Source organism: Salvelinus fontinalis, unplaced genomic scaffold, assembly GCF_029448725.1.
Source record: "Salvelinus fontinalis isolate EN_2023a unplaced genomic scaffold, ASM2944872v1 scaffold_0047, whole genome shotgun sequence".
Lineage (NCBI taxonomy): Eukaryota > Metazoa > Chordata > Actinopteri > Salmoniformes > Salmonidae > Salvelinus > Salvelinus fontinalis.
Window position 1 is genome coordinate 505,038 of NW_026600256.1, and position 7,160 is coordinate 512,197.

Genomic DNA, 7,160 nt, shown 5'->3' on the forward strand with positions numbered 1-7,160 from the left:
GAGGGTCCTGAAGATCACTGCATTACTTTAGAGGGTCCTGGAGATCACTGCATTACTTTAGAGGGTCCTGAAGATCACTGCATTACTTTAGAGGGTCCTGAAGATCACTGCATTACTTTAGAGGGTCCTGAAGATCACTGCATTACTTTAGAGGGTCCTGAAGATCACTGCATTACTTTAGAGGGTCCTGAAGATCACTGCATTACTTTAGAGGGTCCTGGAGATCACTGCATTACTTTAGAGGGTCCTGAAGATCACTGCATTACTTTAGAGGGTCCTGAAGATCACTGCATTACTTTAGAGGGTCCTGAAGATCACTGCATTACTTTAGTGTCCTGGAGATCACTGCATATCTTTATAGGGGCCTGGAGATCACTGCATTACTTTAGAGGGTCCTGAAGATCACTGCATTACTTTAGAGGGTCCTGAAGATCACTGCATTACTTTAGAGGGGCCTGGAGATCACTGCATTACTTTAGAGGGTCCTGAAGATCACTGCATTACTTTAGAGGGTCCTGAAAATCACTGCATTACTTTAGAGGGTCTTGGAGATCACTGCATTACATAGAGGGTCCTGGAGATCACTGCATTACTTTAGATGGTCCTGGAGATCACTGCATTACTTTAGAGGGTCTTGGAGATCACTGCATTACTTTAGAGGGTCTTGGAGATCACTGCATTACTTTAGAGGGTCTTGGAGATCACTGCATTACTTTAGAGGGTCTTGGAGATCACTGCATTACATAGAGGAACCTGGAGATCACTGCATAACTTTAGAGGGTCCTGGAGATCACTGCATCACTTTAGAGGGGCCCGGAGATCACTTCATTACTTTAGATGGTCCTGGTGATCACTGCATTACTTTAGAGGGACCTGGAGATCACTGCATTACGTTAGAGGGGCCTGGAGATCACTGCATTACTTTAGGGTGTCCTGGAGATCACTGCATATCTTTAGTGGGGCCTGGAGATCACTGCATTACTTTAGAGGGTCCTGAAGATCACCGCATTACTTTAGAGGGTCCTGAAGATCACTGCATTACTTTAGAGGGTCCTGGAGATCACTGCATTACTTTAGAGGGGCCTGAAGATCACTGCATTACGTTAGAGGGGCCTGGAGATCACTGCATTACTTTAGATGGTCCTGGAGATCACTGCATTACTTTAGAGGGTCTTGGAGATCACTGCATTACTTTAGAGGGTCTTGGAGATCACTGCATTACTTTAGAGGGTCTTGGAGATCACTGCATTACTTTAGAGGGTCTTGGAGATCACTGCATTACATAGAGGGACCTGGAGATCACTGCATCACTTTAGAGGGTCTTGAGATCACTGCATTACTTTAGTGGGGCCTGGAGATCACTGCATTGCTTTAGAGGAGCCTGGAGATCACTGTATTACTTTAGAGGGGCCTGGAGATCACTGCATTACTTTAGAGGGTCCTGAAGATCACTGCATTACTTTAGAGGGGCCTGGAGATCACTGCATTACTTTAGAGGGTCCTGTAAATCACTGCATTACTTTAGAGGGTCCTTCAGATCGCTGCATTTCTTTAGAGGGGCCTGGAGTTCACTGCATTACTTTAGAGGGTCCTGAAGATCACTGCATTACTTTAGAGGGTCCTGAAGATCACTGCATTACTTTAGAGGGGCCTAAAGATCACTGCATTACGTTAGAGGAGCCTGGAGATCATTGCATTCCTTTAGATGGTCCTGGAGATCACTGCATTACTTTAGAGGGTCTTGGAGATCACTGCATTACTTTAGAGGGGCCTTGAGATCACTACATTACTTTAGAGGGTCCTGGAGATCACTGCATTACTTTAGAGGGGCCTGGAGATCACTGCATTGCTTTAGAGGGGCCTGGAGATCACTGCATTACTTTAGAGGAGCCTGGAGATCACTGCATCACTTTAGAGGGTCAAGGAGATCACTGCATTACTTTAGAGGGTCCTGGAGATCACTGCATCACTTTAGAGGGTCCTGAAGATCACTGCATTATTTTAGAGGGTCTTTGAGATCACTGCATTACTTTAGAGGGTCTTGGAGATCACTGCATTACGTTAGAGGGACCTGGAGATCACTGCATCACTTTAGAGGGTCTTGAGATCACTGCATTACTTTAGTGGGGCCTGGAGTTCACTGCATTACTTTAGAGGGTCCTGTAAATCCCTGCATTACTTTAGAGGGTCCTTCAGATCACTGCATTACTTTAGAGGGGCCTGGAGATCACTGTATTACTTTAGAGGGTCCTGTAAATCACTGCATTACTTTAGAGGGTCCTTCAGATCACTGCATTACTTTAGAGGGGACTGGAGATCACTGCATTATTTTATAGGGGCCTGGAGATCACTGTATTACTTTAGAGGGGCCTGGAGATCACTGCATTACTTTAGAGGGTCCTGTAGATCACTGCATTACTTTAGAGGAGCCTGGAGATCACTGCATCACTTTAGAGGGTCAAGGAGATCACTGCATTACTTTAGAGGGTCCTGGAGATCACTGCATCACTTTAGAGGGTCCTGAAGATCACTGCATTATTTTAGAGGGTCTTTGAGATCACTGCATTACTTTAGAGGGTCTTGGAGATCACTGCATTACGTTAGAGGGACCTGGAGATCACTGCATCACTTTAGAGGGTCTTGAGATCACTGCATTACTTTAGTGGGGCCTGGAGTTCACTGCATTACTTTAGAGGGTCCTGTAAATCACTGCATTACTTTAGAGGGTCCTTCAGATCACTGCATTACTTTAGAGGGGCCTGGAGATCACTGTATTACTTTAGAGGGTCCTGTAAATCACTGCATTACTTTAGAGGGTCCTTCAGATCACTGCATTACTTTAGAGGGGACTGGAGATCACTGCATTATTTTATAGGGGCCTGGAGATCACTGTATTACTTTAGAGGGGCCTGGAGATCACTGCATTACTTTAGAGGGTCCTGTAGATCACTGCATTACTTTTGAGGGTCCTGTAGATCACTGCATTACTTTAGAGGGGCCTGGAGATCACTGCATTACTTTAGAGGGTCCTGTACATCACTGCATTACTTTAGAGGGTCCTGGAGATCACTGCATTACTTTAGAGGGGGCTGGAGATCACTGCATTGCTTTAGAGGGGCCTGGAGATCACTGCATTACTTTAGAGGAGCCTGGAGATCACTGAATTACTTTAGAGGGGCCTGGAGATCACTGCATCACTTTAGAGGGGCCTGGAGATCACTGCATTACTTTAGAGGGTCCTGAAGATCACTGCATTACTTTAGAGGGTCCTGAAGATCACTGCATTACTTTAGAGGGACTTGGAGATCACTGCATTACTTTAGAGGGACTTGGAGATCACTGCATTACTTTAGAGGGTCCTGAAGATCACTGCATTACTTTAGAGGGGCCTGGAGATCACTGTATTACTTTAGAGGGGCCTGGAGATCACTGCATTACTTTAGAGGGACTTGGAGATCACTGCATTACTTTAGAGGGGCCTTGAGAGAAGAGAACAAATCAAAGCCTCAATTCCATGATCCTAAAGTACTGTAGATGAGAAACATTTGCTAGGATTTGGCGTGACGAGCCGACACATTCATCCTGGATACCAGGGTTTAATTCCTGGTTGGTCAAAAGAGTGTTGTTAGCAACAGTTATGGGCCCTGTCACATGACGCCCTTTAGGCTTAGTCTGACAACATGGATTAAAAATCACCTGACTCATCAGAGGAAAGGGAACATTGTCTGCCTGCCTATCACATTAAACCATGACAACATCCAATCATAATCTGTGTCACGTCTTACACAATCAAAACACCAAAAGGCCTGAGTCCTCTAAGGGTTCCACTGTTTCTAGTAGAAGACTCCATCCTGACGGCCTTCACCTGCGTCAGTTCAGATACTTTCAAATACTTAAGAGGCGCTTGATTGACAAATTCAAATCAAATCAAAATGTTATTCGTCACAATGCTTTCCAATACAACAGGTGTAGCCCTTACAATGAAATATTTACTTACAATCTCCTTAACCAACAATGTGCAGTTTTAAGACAATAAACATAGATAATAATTTAAAATAGAACAAATAATTAAGGAGCAACAATAAAATAAAAGTAGCAAGGTTATATACAGGGGGTTCTGGTATAAAGACACGGGGGCACCACACAGGTAGACTAGTGATTAGAGTGTCAGGCCAGTAACCGGAAGGTAGACTAGTGGTTAGAGCGTTGGGCCAGTAACCGGAAGGTAGACTAGTGGTTAGAGTGTTGGGCCAGTAACCGGAAGGTAGACTAGTGGTTAGAGCGTTGGGCCAGTATCCGGAAGGTAGACTGGTGGTTAGAGCGTTGGGCCAGTAACCGGAAGGTAGACTAGTGGTTAGAGCGTTGGGCCAGTAACCGGAAGGTAGACTAGTGGTTAGAGCGTTGGGCCAGTAACCGGAAGGTTGCCTAGTGGTTAGAGCGTTGGGCCAGTAACCGGAAGGTTGCCTAGTGGTTAGAGTGTTGGGCCAGTAACCGGAAGGTAGACTAGTGATTAGAGTGTTGGGCCAGTAACCGGAAGGTAGACTAGTGATTAGAGTGTTGGGCCAGTACCCGGAAGGTAGACTAGTGGTTAGAGTGTTGGGCCAGTAACCGGAAGGTAGACTAGTGGTTAGAGTGTTGGGCCAGTAACCGGAAGGTAGACTAGTGATTAGAGTGCTGGGCCAGTAACCGGAAGGTAGCCTAGTGATTAGAGTGTTGGGCCAGTAACCGGAAGGTAGACTGGTGGTTAGAGCGTTGGGCCAGTAACCGGAAGGTAGACTAGTGATTAGAGTGTTGGGCCAGTAACCGGAAGGTAGACTAGTGGTTAGAGTGTTGGGCCAGTAACCGGAAGGTAGACTAGTGGTTAGAGCGTTGGGCCAGTACCCGGAAGGTAGACTGGTGGTTAGAGTGTTGGGCCAGTAACCGGAAGGTAGACTAGTGGTTAGAGTGTTGGGCCAGTAACCGGAAGGTAGACTAGTGGTTAGAGTGTTGGGCCAGTAACCGGAAGGTAGACTAGTGGTTAGAGCGTTGGGCCAGTATCCGGAAGGTAGTCTAGTGGTTAGAGCGTTGGGCCAGTATCCGGAAGGTAGCCAAGTGGTTAGAGCGTTGGGCCAGTATCCGGAAGGTAGACTGGTGGTTAGAGCGTTGGGCCAGTACCCGGAAGGTAGACTGGTGGTTAGAGCGTTGGGCCAGTAACCAGCAGGTAGCCTAGTAATTAGAGCGTTCGGCCAGTAACCGGAAGGTTGCCAAGTGATTAGAGCATTGGGCCAGAAACCGGAAGGTAGCCTAGTGATTAGAGCGTTGGGCCAGTAACCGGAAGGTAGACTGGTGGTTAGAGCGTTGGGCCAGTAACCAGCAGGTAGCCTAGTAATTAGAGCGTTCGGCCAGTAACCGGAAGGTTGCCAAGTGATTAGAGCATTGGGCCAGAAACCGGAAGGTAGCCTAGTGATTAGAGCGTTGGGCCAGTAACCGGAAGGTAGCCAAGTGGTTAGAGCGTTTGGCCAGTAACCGGAAGGTTGCCAAGTGATTAGAGCATTGGGCCAGAAACCGGAAGGTAGCCTAGTGATTAGAGCGTTGGGCCAGTAATCGGAAGGTAGCCAAGTGGTTAGAGCGTTTGGCCAGTAACCGGAAGGTTGCCAAGTGATTAGAGCATTGGGCCAGAAACCGGAAGGTAGCCTAGTGATTAGAGCGTTGGGCCAGTAACCGGAAGGTTGCTGGATCGAATCCCTGAGCTGACAAGGTAAAAATCTGTCTTTCTGCCCCTTAACAAGGCAGTTAACCCACTGTTCCCCTGGGTGCCAAAGACGTGGATGTCAATTAAGGCAGCCCCCCCCGCACCTCTCTGATTCAGAGGGTTAAATGCAGAAGACACATTACAGTTGAATACATTCAGTAGGACAACTGACTAGGTATCCCCCTTTCCTTTTCTATTATGTACATGTAGGTAAAGTGATTAGGCATGGATAATAAACAGAGAGGAGCAGCAGTGTGTAAATGAGGGGTGGGGTTGGGGACAATGTAAATAGTCTGGGTAGCCATTTGATTAACTGTTCAAGAGTCTTATGGCTTCGGGGTAGAAGCTGTCAAGAAGCCTTTTTTTCACCTTTAACCAATTTGGAACCAAATTAACCAATGGAACAGTACCAAAAGTGTACACCTCAACAGTCTAGTGTTTGGAGGGAAAGAGACATTTAATGTGATGTCATAATTGTTTTATCACCAGCGAGGAAGCCAACGTGATGTTTAGATTGGTGCTTGGTTGGCGAGACGGACTAGGCCTTAAAACAATACATGGTTTGTGTCCTAGCCTGCTGCCATTGCTTCTGCTCTGGGCATCCTCAGTTGGGAAACATATGGTTGCTGTTCAACAAAGTCAGGGAGAGCTAGCGTCCCAAATGACACCCTATTCCCTATTTAGTGAACTACTTTTAACCATAGCCCATAGGGAATCCCATAGGGCTCTGATCAAAAGTAGTGCACTATATAGGGAATAGGGTGCCATTTGGGACGTATCCTAAGAGAACCAGTGAAGGCCTGAACTCATCACTCCCCAGCCCTCAGCACCTCTCTGGGCTGATGGAATAGCATATAACCCTTCATGTTCTTTCTTTCTCTCTGTCTCTCTGTCTCTCTGTCTCTCTGTCTCTCTGTCTCTCTGTCTGTCTGTCTGTCTGTCTGTCGCTCTCTCTCTCTCTCTCTCTCTCTCTCTCTCTCTCTCTCTCTCTCTCTCTCTCTCTCTCTCTCTCTCTCTCTCTCTCTCTCTCTCTCTCTCTCTCTCTCTCTCTCTCTCTCTCTCTCTCTCTCTCTCTCTCTCTCTCTCTCTCTCTCTCTCTCTCTCTCTCTCTCTCTCTCTCTCTCTCTCTCTCTCTCTCTCTCTCTCTCTCTCTCTCTCTCTCTCTCTCTCTCTCTCTCTCTCTCTCCCTCCTAGGGTGGTTGTTCTGACTGTAGCTCTACAACTGAGCTGCCATTTCCCAGAAGCAATACACACACACACACACACACACACACACACACACACACACACACACACACACACACACACACACACACCGACACACACACACCGACACACACACACACACACGCACACACACACACACACACACACACAAGCGCATGTGCGTACACACACCAAAGCTCACAGTGAAACTGATGGGGAATGA